This window comes from Carassius gibelio, chromosome B3 (assembly GCF_023724105.1).
Source record: "Carassius gibelio isolate Cgi1373 ecotype wild population from Czech Republic chromosome B3, carGib1.2-hapl.c, whole genome shotgun sequence".
In the NCBI taxonomy this organism is placed as follows: Eukaryota; Metazoa; Chordata; class Actinopteri; order Cypriniformes; family Cyprinidae; genus Carassius; species Carassius gibelio.
Genome location: NC_068398.1, coordinates 55,064,188 through 55,073,236, shown reverse-complemented (window position 1 = coordinate 55,073,236; position 9,049 = coordinate 55,064,188).

Genomic DNA, 9,049 nt, shown 5'->3' with positions numbered 1-9,049 from the left:
GAGTGACAGCCACATTAATGAACCCGGCCTTTGGGGGCTCAAATGAGCTTCGATATGGTTAAGATTGCTTGTGTGAGTACATCCTAATTATTCTCCTGCATTCCTCAGACACAAGTCTCTACCCGCCCATCAAGTGTTGTCCCGTGCCGCACTCTGTTGCATCAGTCTCTACTTTGAAGTTGTAATGTTATGATGGGGGCTCTGGACACTGAGAATAATATTATATATATATATATATATATATATATATATATATATATATATATATATATATATATATATATATACACACAGTGGGGATCGAAAGTTTGGGCACCCCTTGCAGAATCTGTGAAAATATGAGTAATTTTCAAAAAATAAAAGAGATCATACTAAATGCATGTTATTTTTTATTTAGTACTGTCCTGAGTAAGATATTGTACATAAAATATTTTAACATTTATTCCACAAGACAAAGAAATTGCTGAAATTATTAAAATAACCCCACTCAAAAGTTTGGGAACCCTTGGTTCTTAGTACTGTGTTCTGTTACCCGATGATCCTCGACTGTCTTTCTGTTTTGTGATGGTTGTGCATGAGTCCCTTGTTTGTTCTGAACAGTTAAACTGAGCAGCGTTCTTCAGAAAAATCTTTAAGGTCATGCAGATTCTTCAGTTTTCCAGCATCTTTGCATATTTGAACCCTTTCCAGCAGTGACTTAATGGGCCCTATTTTAGCGATCTGAAACGCAAGTATCAAAGCGCGAAGCGCAAGTAACTTTGTGGGCGGGTCTCGGCGCTGTTGCTATTTTCCCGGCGGGATAAATGGCTCTTGCGCCCGGCGCAAATCTAAAATGGGTTGGTCTGGAGTAGCTTCATTATTCATAGGTGTGGTTTGGGCGTAACGTGAAATAAACCAATCAGAGCGTCATCCAACATTCCCTTTAAAAGCAGGTGCGCAAGTTCCATTATGGATTGCTATTATTATGGCGTATTTACCAGGCGCACGCCAGGAGCGGTTCATAGCCGAGGAGACTGATGTTCTTGTAAGAGCAGTGAAAGACAGCGAAGTTGTGTTGTATGGGGATGGGAGAAACCCACCCAAAATAGCGTCGGTTAAACTGGCGTGGGAGGAAATAGCCACAATTGTTTCATCGATTTTTTTTTCCTGGTTCTTGACGGACAAACCAATTTGTCAGATGTCCTTATATACATATATGACCTCAAACAGGTCTGATCCTTAATTACTACAATTAGCCTGAATAATTTGTAAGCTAGATTTATGCCTATTTTTTCACATCTTCGTGGCACACCACAATGATTTCCGTCATCTCATGTGTTAATATTTTTTTAGTGTAACAATTTATGATTTGCAAAAATAACTGTTGCATCTGTGTAGATTACATGAGCAAAGTGTATGCGAGTTGTGCACGCTATACATTATGGTCAAGCATGCGCCCTTAAAATAGCATAATGAACAACGCGCAACGCGCCACTGACTTTAGACTATTTGCTTTGCGCCGGAACACGTCTCCTTTTTTGCGCTGAACCGCCCAGGGAGCGCAAGTTCATTCACTAGTTTAGCGACGTGCTTCTGTGGAGGGAAAAGCGCGCTTTGCGCGGGTGCAAAATAGGAATGACACATGCGTCGGTGTACAAAGTCAATTGCGCTGGGTGCAAGATAGGGCCCACTATTTTCACAGATTCTGCAAGGGGTGCCCAAACTTTCGATCCCCACTGTATCTATGTATATATATATATATATATATATATATATATATATATATATATATATATATATATATATTATCATAATTATCATAATTATCATTATATAATGTTATATAATAGACTGTTTTATATTTAATTTGATTGTTACAAGAAATATTTTAACTGCTAGATTGTAAAAGGAATACTTGTTTAACATGTTTGCAAACCAAGTGCTATTGCACTTTTGTTTACATAGTAGTACTTTTAAATGTAAAAAGTGAACAATACATTACTTTTGATTGCATTATTGAATGTGTGCATAACAACAATCATGTGTAATGCTACAATCATGTGATTAATCGCCTTTTTTTTTTTTTTTTTTTTTTTTTTTTTTATAATTGCCCAGCATTACTAAATACTCAAGGCTCTTAGCAGGCTTAACATTTCATTCAATTCAACACATCAGAGTTTTTGGTATAATGGTGAAAAGGACATTAATAATATATAATATAATATAATAAAAATCTTGAATGACTCATGGTGAGGGATCAAATTAATGAGCACATTTAAATGCACATTCTTAAGCCGATTATGCTTAACCCATATTCTTTTATCAAAGTAAGGTCATAAAAGGTGTAGAAGTCGTTCAGTTACAATGCACAATGTTTATAACTGCAAAATAGTATAATTTGTGAGCTGTAAGTTTCCCACCATGTTGCAAGTTGACATGTTGCAAGCTTTAATTTAACATCACAACTGACAAATGTATGGTATACTCCTAGTCAGATTCACAAATGATTATATTTTGACGTCACTACAGGGAAATAACCTGATTTATTAATGAAGTCATGTAAATGCAGCTTACTTGCATTGTCAGGTTACTTATGCATGTAAACAGTGGAAAACTGGTTATTTAAATAAGTCGATATTTGTGGTGTGCATGTAAACATGCTCAATGACATAGCAAATATGACACCCTTCCCATTTTCCTTTTAAGTACATTGTTTGATTAACATCAAATTAATTTCACCACCAGCTGACAGCAAGAAGTGCAACACATACAACAGATGGCTAAAAAGTTCATCTTTCTTTGTGAAATTAACCAGGGGTTAACATGTCATTTTCTTTTTTTGCCTTAGACTTGATGGTGCTGAAAGAGCAGAGTGAAGATCTGAATGAAAACGAAGAAAAATATCTAATCGAGAAACATCTTGATTTCATAACTGAGGGAAAATCTTTTAGTTGTTCACAGACTGAAAGTACTTCCTCACAAAAAAGTGTTCAGAAGGCTGATACAAAAACTCATTTTGTTTGCCAACAGTGTGGAAATAGTTTCAATAAAAAAAGAAACCTTGAGGACCACATGAGAATTCACACAGGAGAGAGGCCTTTCATCTGCCAACAGTGTGGAAAGAGCTTCGCACGGAAAAGCAGCCTCAAGATTCACTTGAGAACTCACACTGGAGAGAAGCCATTTGCATGTAGTCAGTGTAGGAAAAGTTTCACACATAAAGAAACCTTTTATACTCACATGAGACTTCACACTGGAGAAAGCCCTTTCACCTGCAAACTCTGTGGAATAACCTTGAAACGCAAAGGAAATCTTAAAACTCACATGAGAATTCACACTGGAGAGAAGCCTTTCACATGTGATCAGTGCAGAAAATGTTTCACACGTAAAGGAAGCCTTAATAAGCACATGATGATTCATTTAAGAGAGAGCTGTTTTATATGTCATCTGTGTAAAATGGCTTTCAAAGACATGAAACGCCTTAAAAGGCACATAATGACTCACATTGGACAGAAGCCTTTTTTGTGTCATCGGTGTGGAAAGACTTTCACACATGAAGGAAACCTCAAGAGTCATATACGAATTCACACTGGAGAGAAGCCATTCACTTGCCAACAGTGTGGAGTCAGTTTCACGGAAAAAAGGAGCCTTATAGACCACTTGAGAGTTCACACAGGAGAAAAGCCTTACACCTGCCAAGAGTGTGGGAAGAGTTTCACTAGGAAAGGAAGTCTTAAAGTCCACATGAGGATCCACAACAGAGAGAAGCCTTTCTCCTGCCCTCTGTGTGAAAAGAGTTTCAGACATAAAAGAACACTTAATATCCACACAAGAGTTCACACTAGAGAAAGGCCTTTCTCATGTCTTCAGTGTGAAAAACGATTCTCAAAAGAAATAGATCTGGAAAGACATATGCAGTCTCATTCTAGCAAGAAATTGGCAGAATGCTCTGAGTGTGGCAAGATGTTTAAAGAAAGAAGCAACTTCGAAAATCATGTGTGTCTTCACTCTGGAGAATGTTGGAGCGCAAACAGATGAGAGGCACAAAAGGCACACCTGTCTTTGATTTCTGCTTTCAAATGTTATTATTAAAAATTAAAAAAAAATTGCCTTTTCATATTTACTCAAAGCACAAAATAAACCTGAAAGAACATCAGAACTTATTTAATTTCAACCGTGGAAAGATGTCAATACACAACATTTGTCAAGTTCAAGTCCATCAAAGTTAATCTACACGCTTGTCAGGTTTGTTTGTCAGGCAAGATGGCGAATACAGCTTTATGATTGGTCAGACAGCCTGTCAATCAAGCTCTTTGCAATCGGTCAGTTGCTAGAGAGAGACAATGGCTTGAAAATATTGAATTCTCTGATTGGTTAAAATCAGTACCCAATACATTTTTGAAAGCCCCCTTATAGCACTTGTAAGAAAATGGAACCACACATGCAAGGAGAAAAGCAAAAGCGATATGTGTGATCATAAATAGTTGCACTCATACCCTTCTAGCAATAATACTGACTCAGGTTTAAATGCAATTAATCAAACACTTATAACAGAATTGATCAGAATTGAAACTGACCTGAAAATTAGAGGCCCCAGAGTCAACATGGAGGGCCGTAAATTCAGAGATTCTGTCATTTAATGCCACAATAAGCTCTTAACTCCTCACAGCTCTAAAGCAAAGGATCTTTGTCCCAGACAAGGAAAGACCCCTCTAACATTGTCCATTTTAGACAGTTAACCAAGACAAATGGTGGAAAAACAAAACAGCACATCATGACTCTCACAAGGAAAGCCTCTGGTTTACCCCACCCAGACTCGGACTCCCTCTCAAGAACTTTCGACCGTTTCCTAACAGGACTGAATTCCTCACCACTCTCAGAATGGCACAGAGACTGGCTTTACATATGAAAAATTCATAAGATCATTCCAAAATGATGCTAAGAAGACCAAACATCCTTCCACTACATAACTCCATATCATGTCTATAATCCATGTTCAACAATTATGCTTAATCCAAGGTTAATAATGCCATTGGCAACCCAGGACGTCAATTGCTTCCCTTTCCCTCCTTCATTTTTTTAGTTATTCCTCAACTTCCTTAGTATTCTTAATATTGTAAATAGTAATTACTGATTTATAATGAGAATGATAGTTTTGAAAATATGGTTGAGGTAACTTATATGAGCCAGATGTAATTGTCCGGAGCATCTTATGTGTGTTTGGTATGATAATTCATGTCTCAAATATTGATATCAGTCAATTCAGTGTAAAATGTATCATTCTCATTATAGAAATCATGACTGAATTAAACTTTGCCGGAGCGGGAAAATAAAGGTGTTGATTAATGAATGTGGTTACACCCTGAATCAAAGACAATAACTACATTTACATTACAGATTTTATGATGTTTTGTGACTAAAATGTAATTTTTTCCTCTCATGATAAGTCATGGATGTTGGTAGGGTAATTTTAATCAAAGCCATTGCACTAGGCATTATTTTTAAGGAGGCATATGTGTATATCTTTGGTGAAGCAGCATGGAGAGCCACTTCTGGGATGCTTCTGAAACATGGCACAGCACAGCAGGGAGTGATGGGTGGTATGACCAAAAATTTATATCAGGAAAATTTTGCTAAGCTTGTCAGTGAAGTACGGCTCTAATGTACTAATTAAGTATTTTCTAATATAATAAATGCTACTCCATCTGAAAGCAAGTGATGGAGATTTACTAATCACAGATCCCAGCTTTATTGACTAAATGTGCATGTGCAACTGATCAAGGTCTTTTTTGGACTTATTGGGTACTTTTGGGCTTTTTGGCCTGCTTGCTTACCACCCATCTACCAACAAGAAAAAATAAGCCATCTAGTCTTGCTACACTCTTTTCTTTCTTCAACTTAACCACTTTCCTGTTGAGAATCTCATATTTATGCTACTTTTTGCCATAAAACCATGTCTCTTTCTTTGTCTTTGCCTGCCTCACACTTCAACCAGCCCACAAAACTCCGCATCCATCCTTCAGCCTGCGCCCGTCCTGACTGGCCTTCCCAAGACATCACTCCAGACATTAACAAACCATCCACAAATCAACAAACTTGGGAAACCTTTGTAAACTCCATAGTAGAGAATACCCAACACAAGTAATGTGTCCATACTATAACTGAACTGGTACATTAAATATAGTTTCATAGCCTGTGAGAGTGTGTTTGTGTTAATTAGTTTACAGATTCATTTTAGAATTGTTAGTAAAGTAACATTGGTATTTAAAGGCATGTCCTGTGTGTTGTGCTTACAAGTTAATGTCTTAAACTGCTGATATTGTTATTGTGCTAATAAATAGTATAATTCGCTATACTTTGGATATTAATATCCATTTCGTGGTTGATGGTTGCGGCCTGTTCGACTGATTGCTGGACAATTCATTTGATCAGTTGTAACGCACACACGCATGTTTTTTGTGAAAAGTGGGGACATCCCATAGGCGTAATAGTTTTTATACTGTACAAATTATATTCTATGGCCCTATACCAACCCTACCCTAACCCTAACAGGAAACTTAAATGGTATGATTTGTGTAAGATTGTTTGTACTATTTTGTTTGTTTGTTTGTGTGTGTGTGTGTGTGTGTGTGTGTGTGTGTGTGAGAGAGAGAGAGAGAGAGATCAACCTGTAAACATCTATATCTGTTCTTTCAAATAATTAATAAATAAAAAAACAGGTGAAAACTAACACAAATCGGTGTGCACACAAGTGCTTTATAATAGTTGTTACTCACTGACATATTAAAAACTTCACAACTGGCAAAATCTAGCTTCTGTAAATCCCTGGAAACTAACACTGCAACGAAACTTAATAAAACAGCATGAAACAAATGAAAACCTCAGCATAAATAAATGGAAAGAAAGTGTAGTTTAATATTAATATTCTTTATTGTTTTGCCATGAGCTCTAAAAGCTGAAGAAATCTCTCCTCTCTCTCCGTCTCATCTTTCCTCTCTCTCTCTCTCTCTCTCTAATTCCTTTGTCTCTTCTTTTTTCTCTGTCCTTGGCCTCTCGTTCTCGTCTCTGTCTTTCTCTTCTTTCTTCCCTTTCCATAATCTCTCTCCTCTCCTCCCTTTCTACAGCTTCCATTTCTCTTTCTGCTTTCCTCTCCTGCATCTGGTGGATCAGCTCCTCTGGATGGTTTGGTCCAGATGAGGGAATAAGGTTAGGTGGTATGATGGACGGTCTGTCCTCTATTGCCTCATCCAAGACAGAAGACCACTTCCAGGATGCTGCTGTAACCTCACCATCCTCGGTGCTCACACTAGTCTGTGGATGTCTAAGATCCTACAAAAAAGTACCAAAATACCAAGAGAGTCACTTAAATTCATTAGATTACTGCATTACTATAACACAGAAAAACAGTACCATGATCAAATAAAAAAATAATTCAAATTTTGGGGTGAACAATTATTTGTTGTTGTTATTAAATCTTACTTAAGCTGAGTTGTTCACTGTAACTTGTACCTACTGCAACTCTTTGTCCTGTAGGATCTGAATAGATGGAACAATCAGATTTATTTTAATGGAATTTCCTTTAGGATCATAATTATAATCTTACTGGGCATTGTGTTTTTATTTCATTTAATTCTACTTAGTCCTGTGATATTTTTTATTCTATGAATTAATGAATGCATTACTTTTAAGAGTAACTTTACTTATTTAGAGTAGCATTGTGTGTGTGTGTGGGGGGGGGGGGGTGAGAGAGAGAGATCATGCTGTAAAAATCTAAATCAAAATGTTCTGTAAAATATTTTAACACAATTTAACAAAATTACAGATATATGTTTATTTAAAGCTGGCATATAATATGCTGACAATAAAATGTTTGAACAAATTGTGCTATTTTTCTAGGTAACAGTAAATTGTTGTTACCATTTATACATTATAATCATCTCAGTTTAGAAATTATATACACTTTAAACAGATCCATAAAGAATTTAAATACAAATACTTATTTTATATGGGAAGGAGATCCTTCAGACACAAAAGCAGCAGGTGCAGTTTGTAAAAGCTGAACTTGGATCAGTGGATCCTTTTTCTGATCATATATGATATTTACAATTGACTCAATCTTTCCAATGCAACCATTTCTTAGTTGTACTGCAAAACTGTTGTTTTGTACACCTTTCCATATTTCTCTGTGTTTTTATTTTATTTTAGACAGAGCAGACTAGCAGTCCTTGTGGTTTAGGACTTTTTGTTGAGAACATCCCAACTAAATTAGACCTTCCAGCTTCTGTGGCTTAGACAAACAAGTGGATAAACACCTAGCCAGTCATTGACAAGTTTGTTTATCCTACAGTGCTAGTCATGATTTATTTCAGCTGTTAAGGAGTTGACTGAAGTCTGTTGTATTGCAGTGCAATTTAAGATTGAATGTAATTTGTTCCATGACACAACCTCTCCAACCTCTTTTGGTTGTGGCCCTCAAATGAAAATGCAGATGTACACCTAGGAGGTTCAAACATCTTGACAGTTCATCTTGAGTTGACGGACATTGAAGGACACTTGGAACAACCCATATGTCATTGGTATTTCCTACCAAAACTTTTTTATCTTGAATGTTGCGGCTGCCAAGTCACTTTCTGTGATTGTGTTTTTAAGAAGGCAAGAAATAGCAGTAGTCAATGTTTCAAAAAATCTTTGGAAGAATCTTGGTCCACTGTAGAACAATAGCCAGCTTTGACATTCTGCAGCCTTCCACCTTTGTGCTACTTTCACAGTCCATGGTACTCATATATGGTATATCAGATGGAGGTTTGATGGTAAGCAGCCTTTGAGCCACATGGTTATGTGATGTACCAATGTATCAAGGGCTTTCATGGTACTTACTATTGAACCACAAGTCCAAGAATTGCTTTGTCACTCCCAAGATAACACAGTGCATGTAGTCAGTTGGAAAGCTGTTCACAATGTCAAAACCAGTGGAGAAATTCAGGAGGGCTAATGGTGAAACTGTTTTCACGCCATAAACATGGTCAACATCATTCTCGGTGGCCATCTGCTCACATTCAATGACATGGCC